General features: G+C 44.4%; 1 protein-coding gene across 5 annotated transcripts in view; it reads right to left on the reverse strand.

Moving 5' to 3' along the window:
- Positions 1 to 13335, reverse strand: part of TPK1 (thiamin pyrophosphokinase 1) — a 240503-nt gene that overhangs the window by 23769 nt on the left and 203399 nt on the right. The gene's annotated exons all lie outside the window — the stretch shown is intronic.

Consider the following 13335-nt stretch of genomic DNA (forward strand, 5'->3'; position numbering starts at 1 on the left):
GAGTAAACTGCTCTGTAGGTCACAAAATACCAGTAGGGGGGAAACTACACACAAAAAGTCAAGATGCACAACGATCCTAAAAAGCTAAAGTTACCAGTGAAAAGCCTTGGGAAAGTGACGGACTCAAAGGGTGATTTTACGGTGGATGAACTATCTTGCTTGGGCTGCTATCCTGAGAAAAGGAAAGAAAGGAAAAAAAAAAAAAGGAAAAAGCAATAGGAGGACCTTTAGCTGGAGAGATAAAGACTCATGTTTGAGTTAGAAAACAAACATGCTGAGTGAAAAAGGCTTAAAGCCGGCCTTAGGGTTTGAGCCGACCAGGGGCTCAGGATCAGCCAGAGCGTCCTCTGCTGGGAGCAGCGCCCTGAAGAGCAGCCCCCAATCCTCAGCCCCCCGGAGGGCTGCACAGGGCAGATGCGCAACACATATTTGTTCAATAGTTGCTTTAAATAACATAGCAAAAGAAAAGTCAAACCGCTGTAACCACAGCTATAGGAGCAATTACCGGCGATCACAATTAAGAAACCCAGCAGAAAAAAGAGGAAAAAAGAAAACCCTCAAAATGTTGATGGTGATTGTCTTTGGGTTAGAGGATTACGAGAAAATTGTGATCATCTTTTATATTTGTGCCTATGTAGGATGTCATAAAAAAAGATCTGCCTCCCCCCCCCCCCCCAGGTTGTGTGAAGGCTCTGGGCGATGTTCAGGACATGCAGATGTAACCCTGGCCAACGGCATCATGACCTTGTAACAGAGCCTCCAGCAAGCTCCCTCACCCATCCCACCAGGGAGGACACAGGGGCCATGGCCTGGACCAGAAACGGGGCATCGTCAGCCCCTGCACCCACTGGCGTCCTGAGCGGTGGGGTCCTATGTTTCTCATGCACAGTGTGGAGAACCAGTCTAACCTCAATACAAATAATTAAAAAATAAACTTCTCGGGCTCGGAATCTGAGGAGTGAGTGTCTGTTGTTATTAAGCCGCCCAGCCTGTGGGGTTCTGTCAGAGCAGGCCAGGTGGACTAAGACCTGAGCGTGCTGATCCTCTTCCAAGCTTCACGCTCTTTTGCATTGTTTATGTTTTCCTGTCTTTTGTGGGAATGTTTTTTCTCCCCGGGAGCTGTCACCACTGACAGCAGAGGTGATATTTTATGAGCCTGTTCCTAGTCTGAGCGGAAGGACAGTGTCGAGTCCAGCCGCCCTCCCGAATGCGGGCATGAGCGGCGGGCCAGGAGCAGGCATCTACCACGCGGCTGCTCTTGCCTCATCCCGATTTGAAGAGCTTTTGCTGAGAAATGTATTTGACTCAAACTAAACAGAAAAAAGGGTTGATGTTACGGCTTAAAGTTCAGGTTTCAAGCCAGTTCTGGAATCTCCTTGTTTTCGTGTGTGGTGAGGAACACACGTCTCTCAGAACATTTTTTTCTTTCAAGTGTACGCGATGGGTAATTTACCTGATTTACCCAACACCCGCGACGGGGAAGGTCACCTCTGAGTATTTACTGCACAAGAGGATTTCACCACTCTCTGAATCAGGACATTAAACAAGGAAGAAAAACCAAGGTCACTCCTATTAGGCGAGGCACTTGCCAGAAGATGGGGGGAAAGTGGGGGGCAATACCCTTGAAGGTCTTTATTTCTGGACATATTTAGAAGAGAGCTGGCTGCTTCTCTTTCTTGGTTATGGTGGGTTTCTGGGGCAAAGCATTATCCCCCTGGCTCAGGAACTGCTGTGGGTAAGAGATGGTATTTCGATCCTGGCCATGAAAAAGACCCAGAAGTTAGCAATGCCCACGCTAGCCCTGATACCCTGTTACAGGTGTTGGCTGACCTAGGAGGGCGGTAAGGGTAAGGTGGGTGAGATGTGGTAACACAGCCAATGGGCGCGATCCTGTCCTCGGTGCTGCAGACGCACCACCTCCACACAGAGAGGAGGGAATCACGCAGTCATACGATCCCACAAGCAAGCAGCCCTGCACCACTCTGCAGGTCACATGTCCTCTCATTTCCCAGCTTGTAACATCTGTAGCCCGAAGAGCTTCAATGGGAGAAGGAGATCAAAATCCAATGCAAAGGATAAGCCAAACCGCTATCATTTTGATCACTACCAGAAATTTGTTAAACAAACGTGATGATGTGGCTATGTGTGCCCCCAGGTTTGTATCACCAGTGATGGGTCCAGCCCTCCTCCCTGTAAAGCCCACCCAGAAACGGCAGACTCACAAGGCTAGATGAGAATGCAGGCGCTGTTAGGAGGAGGGGTAATTCAAAGGAGAACAGTCTTTCTGAATCTGCTTTTGAATTTGAGAATTCGCACCAAGGCACAGACAAGAACCTGTGGCCTCCTCAAGTTTCTTCCCTTGTCTGAATGCAACCTGTTTGCTAGTCACAATACTGTCCTGCTTCTGGGGGTTCTGGTCTTTTCCTCAACTTAATGAACTTAATGCAATTATTTTTACAATGCATTACTCACTCCGTTTTTTGGAGATTTCTGTTCTAGGATAGCCGACCGCCGGGACGCGAGATGGCCCCTCACCGGCATTGTAAGCTTTGCCCCACTGAAGCTGTGTGTCACAAGGTATATTTAAGTGTCACAACGAATATTTACAATTTTGCAAAATGTCACTTTCAAGGGACAGGATTGATAATCCCAGAAGGAGCCAAATACAGAGCTGAATTCTAGATAGTGAAGCAGCAGGGACCGGCACGTGTGCACTTCCAGGACAGCGCCTGCAGGCTGGTGAGGCGTGCGGGAGGGCGGCCACGCAGGAGCCCGGCAGCTCCTCACTGCGCTCGTTGTGTGCGGTGGCACCACTGAAATAACTACTAAGCTTTTTAAAGAAAAACCAAGACTTTAAATCATTTTCCTGAAAGCACTGAACTATTTATGTTGATTGATGTAGCCAAGTGCCCTGTGAGAAAGTGGTTCCTTGGGGATGTCCAGGGACTGTTAAAGGCTCAGTGTCCGGGAGCCCTTGATGAGCAAGCCGAGCCCGGCGCTGAGCCAGGACAGCTGTGTCACTCGGTCCTCAGCACACGGCGTTCCCCGGCTACACGGGTTGCAGCCTGTCCTTACCTAACTTAACCGTGCCCTCCCATCCGCGTTCCAGCAAGTTGTAGTTCTTGGTTTAACTGCTGGGGCTTTTCACTGCCTTTCACCCTTCCTGTTAGTATGTATGTATTTCCCTGTGATTTAGAGTCTGTTTTTCTACTTTTCTGACATTTTGTTTTGTATTCTTGGAACCCTACATTTCTAAACCTAATCTTTGTAATAATTCTTTCCACTTTAAGATTCTTACTGAGTTGGGAGGCAAAAGAAAATAATAATAATCTGTTATTATTCTCCCTTTTGTTTACTCTTACCCATGTTTTGACAATTTAGGACATACCTTCGTGTTTTGATGTAAGTTTATACATCAGAATGCATGAATGAGAAATGCAAAGTTAGAAACGCTGGCATGAAGCACTCTGGACTCTGACAGGTGCAATTTATCACCATAAATGACTGTTTAGCTGCAAGCCTTTGTCGTGGGGAGACAGGGCACTTCCTAAATTGCCTGCTGCCCTCTTTAATAACAATCTCAGTTTTGCCATCCAGATGTCCTAGGATAAAAGATGCCTTGACGCAAACAGAGATAGGAACGTTCAGCGAGTATGTGCATCCCTGGGTAAGGCTCTCCCCCATCCACATGTGTAGATGACTTAGGCAAGAAAACGTGAGCAGAAGTGTCAGAGCAGTAAACACGTCAGTCTGTCTGCTGGGCTCACATTCCCTTTAATCAACAAAAAGCCTGACAATGCACCGCCAGCCTCGTGGAGGGGCTGCAGTCGCGCTGGCGAGGGAGTGTCCTTCCATCTCCAGTGTCTCACCAACAACTGATTTTCAAGTGCCTGCATTTCGCCCGTGTCCCTCAGGGGACCGTCATCTGGTCAACAATGTGACCAAAAGCCCTTAAACTACTTTAGATACTTTAGGCACTGATTTTCCTCTCTTAAAAAAAAGTATCAACCCACAGAAAAATTTCTAAATCATATCTAATAAGAGTCTAGTATTCAGAATACATAAAGAACTTTTACAACTCAGCAACAAAAAGAAAACACAAATTTTAAAAATGGCTATTTCTCTAAAGAAGACACATTTGGCTGGTAAGCACGTGAACAGGTACTTAACATTAGTCAGTGCGGATGAGACACCAATCCACACCCACCAAGATGGCTTTTTGAAAAAGGAAAATAATTTTTGGTGCATGTGGACAAAATGGAACCTTCTTGTATTGTTGGGAGGGCTATAAAATAGCCTGTCAGGAAAACAGTTCGGCAGTTTCTCAAGAAGTTAACTGTGGAATTGGCAGTGCCAGCAATGCCATTCCTAAACTACACTTGGGAAGTCGGCAAACATACAAAAAACCTGCACTTGGCTGTTCATAGTGGCACTACTCATAATAGGCAAAAAGTGAAAGCAACCCACATTTCTACGGACTGATATGTGGATACACAAGATGTGGGGTATCCATGCGATGGAATATTATTCACCCATACAAAGGAATGGGGTGCTGCTACATGCTGCTGCAGCTGATTGGATCTTAAGGCTTTTTGCTAAGTGCAGTCACATACTGTATTATTCCATTTCTCTGAAGCAGGCAAATGCACAGAGACAGAAAGTAGATTGGTAGTTGCCAGGAGAGGGGAGTGTGAGGCGAGGGACTGACTGCTAACAGATACAGGGGTTCTTTTTAGGGTGAGGAAATAATTTTGGAATTAGGCAGTGGCGGTGACTGTGTATCAGTCATCAGTCATATACTAAAACCCACTGAATGATACATTTTTACCTCAAAAATAGTGCTTTTAATATTATGAAAATTATATCTCAATTTCAAAAAATACTAGAATCCATTTCCCTGGGCACATTTATATCTCAGAACTAGACAGTCACCGATCCCCCTTGACCCCTTCCTGAGCTCCTCTGATAGTAATTGCCACTTGACCATATCTTGGTTTTCCTTGCATTTTAAGAACCCCCTAAATGCTTTCCTTGATCTTATTTGAACCCAACTTCAATCAGAGTAAAAATGTCACATCAGCATTTAACCCCTTCAATCCACTCTTTCTGAGGGCTTTCTCAATTTGAGACTCACGGTGGTGCTCATTTACTGAAGTTTCACTTCTTGTTTCTGGAGTCTCCTATGCGGAGGCTCCTTCTACCCATGGCACCCCTTATTCCTGATTCGTGTCCAATTCCCTAAACAAACGTAGGGTTCAGTATCTACCTGGGTGTCTGTCGACCAGTTTGGAATTGGATGCTGTTTCTAGTACTTCAGTGATGACTGTAGAAATTTCAACATGCTTATGCTAATGAAGCCCAGAATCCCTCAATACGTTTGCCCTCATTATTCAGAGGACAAGAATCTCAGGACACTTTAATGCCATATAACATTCTAACTTCTCTGCACCTATGTTGTGTATTTTAATTCTCTATATTTTTTTCCTTTCCTTTAAAAGTCTTGTATAGATTTACAAGAGGTTGCAAGAAATGTGCAGAGCATTTCCATGCCAGATAATTCTATGAGTAATAAAAACATAGAAAAGATCAGACAGTACAGGTCATGAAAACTGTGAAACCTGACATCATGCTAGTAGGTTCAAGTATCTAGGTTGGAAAATCTAATATATTTATCTTTTAATCAAAGAGAATTCATGTTTCTGTTTCATGAAAGAGACACTTACAGGCCATTTTAAAGTTAGCTTTGAAACAGGAGAGCCACTCTCTATCTCTACAGCAAGGAAAGTCACACGTGTGCAGTGCAGAAGGACACAGGCCCGCTGAGGACAAAGCCACGTGCCTGCCTTTCCCCCACAGACACAGGCCCAGGGCGAAGCGAGACGCTGCTCAGAGTCTGCAGGGGATGCTGGGTGTCAGGTAAGGAGCCTCGCTTTCTCCTCTGGGTCAGCACAGTTGTGAGTGTGTGGATATGCGAAAGTCAGAAATACTAACAGGAGCCATTTTTAAATTTGAAGCTATAAGAATAACCCTTGATGATTTGATTTCTATTTTGTCTATTTATATATATTTTCTTAATTACTTGAGAACTAAAAGGTTGTGTTTTTTTCTGATTTGTAAGTGCATCGTTCACATGAGCTGTAAGTGACCAACACCACTTACCCTGCCTGATGGGGGTCAATCTCGCCACTCAGGCTACCCGGCTGCCTGACGGTTGGAGCTTTCAAGGGCATTCACAGGAAAGCACCTTGCTGTTTAGTGCCTATTTGTGGTCACTGAACTAACTCATAAGTAGCAGGTGCAGGGACAATCACAAGGCATCTCAGAGGTCGCCTGGTGTGACCTGAAGCACCATGAAGGCAGGACTAAGTCTGAAAGATTTTTGATCTTATGGCCTTTTGGTTGCTGTTCACACAGGCAGGTGCCAAAGGCCGGGGCAGGCTGGACCTACTTTCTCATTCTCGTCATGGGATTAGCACAAAACACAATGGGACCTCCTCCTCCTTTTAATAGCATACACATGGTGCACACTCACACATACACACACGTACACACACACACATGGGTGCCCACGGTCCGTATTGGAAGTATCTAAAGAACATTAACGTAGAAATAGATAAACTTGGTTATGGTGACTTTTTAAACTCGGTGTAATCAGTTTTTGTACATCACGTCTTCTAGAAAACTTTCAGAAAAGGACAGCTATTAAACAGAAATCCAACTCCTTGTCACAGAAAAGGACTTGCGCAACATGAGCCTGGGAGAGGAGCTGGATGTGATGTTATTATTCATCATGTCTGCCTTTTATGAAGAAAAATGAAGAGCATAAAAGAGAGGAACCACAGAGAAAATTGGGCTGCGCTGAAAGGTTGGCGTGCTCTCCAGCCCTGGCAGAGCAGGCCACGCTGCCCCCCCAGGCACCCGGGAAGGAGTCACGTCCACCCTGCTGACAGATTATGGATGTGGGGAGCGGCTGGCTCCTGGCCGGACAAGGACGAGTCCATAAATCAGACTGGAAACAGACACACCTGACTAACATCCTCAAGTGCCTGCAGGGGCCAAGAAGGTGCACATGAGGCTCATTTGAGAGAGAGAGAGAGAGAGCGAGAGAGAGAGAGAGAGCGAGAGAGAGTGAGTTTTGGGGAGAAGGGGGAGAATCGATTTTCTGGAAGTCTCTGTTAAGGTTCTACTCTATAAAGAAGTATTTTTTGGCTGGTAGAAGAATTCGGGGTCACCACAGGGTGCAGTGGCAGTTGGGGGTCGAAGTGGAGGGTGGTTGGGACAAAGATTTTGGCCTTAAAGAGTAAAGTGGCCTGGCCTGCCTTAAAAATAAAAGAACCATTTCTAACCGGAAAACAGATCCATAATCTTATACAACTGGAAAATCGCACCACTTGGGAGGCAAATTGCTGAATGGATGAGAAACTAGAAGGGTTTGAAAATATGTGTAAATGGCGAGAAACTCCTCAAGTAAAATAAAATGTTGACACAAAAATGTCCTTGAAGTGATGAAAGCACCTGTGAGAAATAGGGCTCAGCATATTTGGGGCTACAGGAAGGAACACCAAGAATGACTAAACAAACATATCTTAGCACAAGCTCCAGTGATGCCTCAAAGCCAGCAAGCGCTGCCCAGGGAAGGCTCAGGGGCAGCCGGCGTCAGGCAAGCCACCTGCCACTCCGCCTGCGCATCCCAGGCCCTCCTTGTGGAGTCGTGGAGAGGGCTGCGTGCTCTTCATCAGGGCAGCGCAGCAAGCAAGCGTTAAACCCTTTTTTTTTTTTTTCTCAGAAAGTACAAAGTAAATACATATGTCCTTACTAGACTATCACATAATTTAAAGCCCATTTTATTTTTTTAAATCATCATTTAGGACACATTTAGATTACAGTATATAACATCAAGGACAGAAAGTGGAGAAGGAAACACACTCAGTGGCTCTGGAGTCTCAGTTATGCATTCTCTAAACTAGCCCCGAGCGTTACTAGCATTATTTTTCCTAAAATGTCAATTCTCTATCTCAGAGGAATAAGTGCTTTAAGGTTTCTTTCTCTCTCTCTTTTTTTTTTAAAGGTTTATTTATTTATACAAGCACTGGGTACAGTCAGAAGCGCGGGAGGGTGAGAGAATCCACCAGAGCCAGAGCGGGGAGCAGAGCAGGCAGAAGGACCGAAGCACACTGCTGAGGGGAGCAGCGGGCGGCAGGAGAGGTCTGCGCGCCATGTGGGACCCTCCTCTGGTGGCCAGGGAGCAGCCGGGGATCGAACCGGCGCCACAGAGGCTGCGGGCAGCTTCACAACCCAGTGCTCAACCACTGCGCCACCGGGGAGACCCTGCTTTAAGGTTTCTTATGGAAACCTGTTAGAGGCTGAGTTCCTGGCCCTGCGTGTAAGGTGTGTAGGGCGCTTTGCTGTGTGCTATAGAGAAAATCTCAAGATATATGTGGATGGTGAGGCAACTTAAATTCACAGGAAGTTTAATTATATCCAATGTAAATATTCAAAATAAATAATGTTGGGAGCTAGTATGTTTATCAAAGAAAGTAAAGAAAGAATAACTGCTATGAAATTCACCATATTGGCACCATATGTAGAAAGTGGGTAAGACCTACATCAGAAGAGGTTCAGAACTTACCACCCCAAAACATGCCACTTAAGCCTATAGAGTTATTTTGAGCTGAAGGTGCTTCAGGAACACCAGACAGAAGGCTCTCAGCCCCCCACCCTCCCCTACTCCCTACCTAAGAGCACCAGGACATAATGTTTCCCACAAGGAGGATGCCTTCCCGCTCACCTGAGACCAGGTGTCAACACCAACATGTACAAGTTAGCCTACTGAACAGCCCCACCTCCCCGAGGTTTCCCCAGGTGTCTCCTGGCGACTTTCCCTTATCACTCTAGCTCTGGCCATTTTATCCTCTCTCTTAAACTTGTCTCCACAATTTGTGGTTCTAAGTTAATATATCAGCTGTCAGGCCTGTACTGTTCTTTGGGTTTTCATTTCTGCAATATAAAGGGTTCCAGTTACACATAAAAATATTAACTTTAAATGTGAATGCTTTTCTCCTTTTAATGTCTTTTGTCAGTGGAAGTCTGAAGGCCCCAGAACCTAACTGGGTAGGGAAAGAGTTTTTCTTTCCCTCCAATCCAAAATGGATGAGTAGCATTTGACTACGTAAGGAGGACAGCAGCTTTAACACAAAGGTTGCATTTGTTAATTCCTCTAAATCTTGATGAAAAATGCTTGCTTTATTTTGTTGTTGTTGTTGTTTTTTTAACATGAGCTAATATAGCACTAATTCCCCAGCCCAAAAAACCCATTCATGGTAACTTCAGGAGATATGAAATAATTATGATAAATTTAACAAAATATCATAGAAGCTATAAGCTAAAATGGACAAACACTGCTGGGAGAAACTGAGTCAAGTCCTTAAACAAAGGGAGAGCCACAGAGAAGATTTTATATTGTTGCAAAGATCAAACTGATCCCAAGACTTATTAAGCTACAGTAACTAGAATGCAGTGGCCTAGGGACAATCCTGTAGGACAGTCCTGTAGGACTGTGGGGCCCAATGAGAAGTCCAGAAATCCAGCCAGGCATGCAGGCACACTTGGCTTCAACAAAGATTTCAAGTCAATTCACTAGGAAGGGAAAACATTTCAGTAAGTGGTTTCATGAGCATAGGCAACCGCATTTATGCAAAGGCATGAACCTCAGCCTTGATTCATCACTTACAAAAATTAACTTGAGGTGGATCACATACCTAAATATAAATCAAAAATTATGAAACTTCTAGTGAACACATTTTAGTGACCTTGGGATAGATGAAGGGTTCCTAAGTTACAAAAGGCATGAATCACAACAGAAAATCAAGTTAAGAGACTGGGAAAAATATTTGCAAAACACACCAAAAAAGGAAATAAACAACAACAAAAGACAAGTATTAGAAGAAACAAAGGGGCCTCCCTGGTGGTGCAGTGGTTGAGCGCTGGGTTGCGAAGCTGCCCGCAGCCTCTGCAGCGCCAGTTTGATCCGCGGCCACTGGCGAGGGTCCCACATGGCGCGCAGACCTCTCCTGCCGCCCGCTGCTTCCCTCAGCAGTGACTTCGTCAGTCTGCCTGTTCTGTTCCCCGCTCTGGTGAATTCTCCCATGCTTCTGACTGTACCCAGTGCTTGTATAAATAAATAAATAAATAAATCTCTAAAAAAAAAGAGAAGATACAAAGAACTCCTAGAACTCATTGATATGAATACAAATAACAGTCGAAAAGACCTGAACCGTGGTCTTATGGACATTGGGAGCTTGGGAGCAAGCTCATGCTTCCTTGTGGGGGGCTGTCATGTACTGTGGTTATCTAGAAGCACCCCCACCCCTACCCAGGGGAGGCCAGTGGGCGCTCTGGTGGTGAGGGCCAAGTCTTCTCCAGCACTGTCGGTGGCCCCACAGGCCGAACCTGCCCTGCCAAGGAGCACTGACTGGTGTGGCACGCCCCCAGAGGAGAAGCGCGGATGACAAGCACATTAGCCCACGATGGTCAGCTGGAAACAACTGGAGTATCTGGTAATGTTCTATCATTTACAAGTTTCAACAAAAGAAAAGATGAACAAGAGAAAATACAGAAAGAGCAGATTTTGGGCTCAATTGCAATGAAAACATTTGGAATATGAGTTTAAGGAGAAATATGCTGAATTACATCCAAGGAGCGATAGAAGTTTATGGAGGGGCATTAAAGAAGACATGAATATATGAAGCTGTGTCTGGAGACCAAAATTAAAGTGTGAAAAATCCTCCTAATTTGAGTTACACATTCAGGAAATTGCAGTAAGAATAAGATTTCTTTCAGGAATAAATTGATTTTAGAGTTCGCTGGGAGCACAAACAGAATACCAAGGAAAATACACGGGCATCATAGTGGTAGACTTATGTTACAGTTACTAAGAAAAATTGAGGCTAGCAAGTTCCAGACACTGATTACTGGAACGTGAACACAGGGCTTGATAGGGCAAGGTTTTCAGTAAGCGTATGAGGAACAAAGGAGTGAGAATGAGCAAAACACCAGCAATTTGGAGGAGAAGATAGGGTTGCTCTTACCTATGTTACTTTTATCAAATAAATCTCAAACCACACCAACAATTTAATGTGAAACAAACAAAAAAAAAAAAAAACAGGAAAAAAATGGATAATTTCACACTTTTGACAGAGGAAAACCTCTGACAAGACAAAAATGACTAAATCTGACTGCATTTATAGTAAACTCCTTGGGCCTCCCTGGTGGCACAGGCGGTTGAGCGCTGCACTGTGAAGCTGTCCACAGACTTTGCAGCAGGGGTTCGAGATCCTGGCCAGCTGGCGAGAATCCCACATGGCGAAGCAGACCTCTCCTGTCTCGCCTGCTGCACCCCTCAATGGTGTATTTCGTCAGTCTGACTGTTCTGTTCCCTGCTCTATCTCTGGTGAATCCTCTCACCCTCCCGCACATCTGGTCTGTACCCGGTTCTTTTATAAATAACTAACTAACTAAATAAATAAATCTTAAAAAAAAATACACACAGAGAGTGACACAGGCATATGTACTAGGAAGACAAATACCACATTTTAGAAGTCCTTACCTATGGCGGTTAAATGAGAGAGTTACATTTTCTGTGTTTCTGTGTCTGTGCGGTTTCATTACTTTTGAGGATAAAGTTCTTGTCAAAAATTCATCTTAATGTTCATTATAATCAGAGTTTATAGTCAAAGACATGAAAGCTGAATAGAATTTCTGAAGATTTTACTTAAAAGGGAGAAGCAAGTAATAAAGTGTGGTGTTTCTTTAAGCAATGGACTAGGTAATAACTTATTCTGAATGCAGAGACCTTGTGGTGATTACTGATGTTGTAAATAAAGCAGTGTTGCCTTAAGTTCTTGACTGCCCTCCTACGCGCACATAACTGTGAAGAATCAAAAAAAAAAAAAAAACCTAGACTTTTCTACCAAAGACAATACAGTTTTTGAAATATTTATATACATGCAAAGTAGGTCATATTTTATCCAAGTTGTCATCAATTCATCCAACTCTTGACATGATATATAATTCTTAATGATGTGCAAAAAATTTCTGGAAGCACTCTATCCAAGATTATCTGAGTGTGAACATGACCAAAAGTAATAATGATACACTACTTCTAACCAAAACTTAGAAAAGGGGGAACTATCATTGTCCTCTCACAAAAGAAAGGATTTTAGCTCTACTGTTAAGAACACAGAATAGACAGCAGCAGAGGATTTTCTGCGGCTCCTTTAGATGAGTGGTACCACTGCCACCTCAATAAATTCCCAATACATTGAAAAACAAGCAATTTAGTTCCCAGCCCCAAAATAAATCATTGTTTTTTAATGAGAAAACGAAGACTGTCTTATATGCATGGTGGAAAGTCTGCCTCCTTTCTCTCTCTGCTTCAGACTGAAGGAGCTGACCCCGGCCCTTCAAAGTCCAAGATCAGAATCATCCAGCAAGTGTTTCCTCTGACAGCATAGCCCAAGGGTTCTTTGGGTCTATTCTACTTCAGTGTGAATTCAATTAAAAAAGGCTGAAATTACGTCTATTAATTTACTAAGAAATGTGCTCTACTTCCTACAAAATGTAGAGTTTGTACTAAAGATTTCTTAGATGACTGTTTCCTGTGTGGCTAAGAAGAGCTGTAATAATTGGTATTTTTAAAATATGATAACCCAAGAACATGTATCACCTGAGGAGAGAGCTCTTCCTCGATGCCCTTTGATGGGACAAGGTGACACCATGCAGAGTCTGAGAACGAAGGGAGACTGCACGCGTCCCTTCACCAGGAGAAAGTCTGTAGTACAGGTGACCGACTCTTGGCTTACGTACGGGAGATGCCTTTGGTTTGGCATTTCTAGCACACGAAAGGCTGCAAAATTGCAAAAAATCACCCATAATCTCATTACTTTAATGAAATATATTCTCACTCTGAGTCTTAGTGCATGCTGTGGTTTTTTTGTTTGTTTTGCCAGTTCCAACATAACATGCCATCTCATATCTGGTTTTTCATTCCATTTTCCAAGTGAGCGACCTCCTTCGTGGTGACGCAACAGCTGTCAAGGCGGCTGAGAAGTGAAATACCTTCAATCTGCAGGTGGTTCTGGGTGTGGGCTTCTGTTCAGGTGGGGACTCTTGGAGTCCCTGTGTTTCCTCCCTGGCTCTGCTTTCTAATGCCCGGTCCCCCCACAGCGCCACGCTCGTGCCCAGTGCCCGCAGCGCTGATGTCCGGGGGCACCTGCAGCTGCTCCCTTTATCAGCCCTGGGCTTCTCTGCCTTCTGCTTTTATCCTTTCTGTGCTTC

This window comes from Talpa occidentalis, unplaced genomic scaffold, assembly GCF_014898055.3.
Source record: "Talpa occidentalis isolate TD23 unplaced genomic scaffold, MPIMG_talOcc4v2.1, whole genome shotgun sequence".
Lineage (NCBI taxonomy): Eukaryota > Metazoa > Chordata > Mammalia > Eulipotyphla > Talpidae > Talpa > Talpa occidentalis.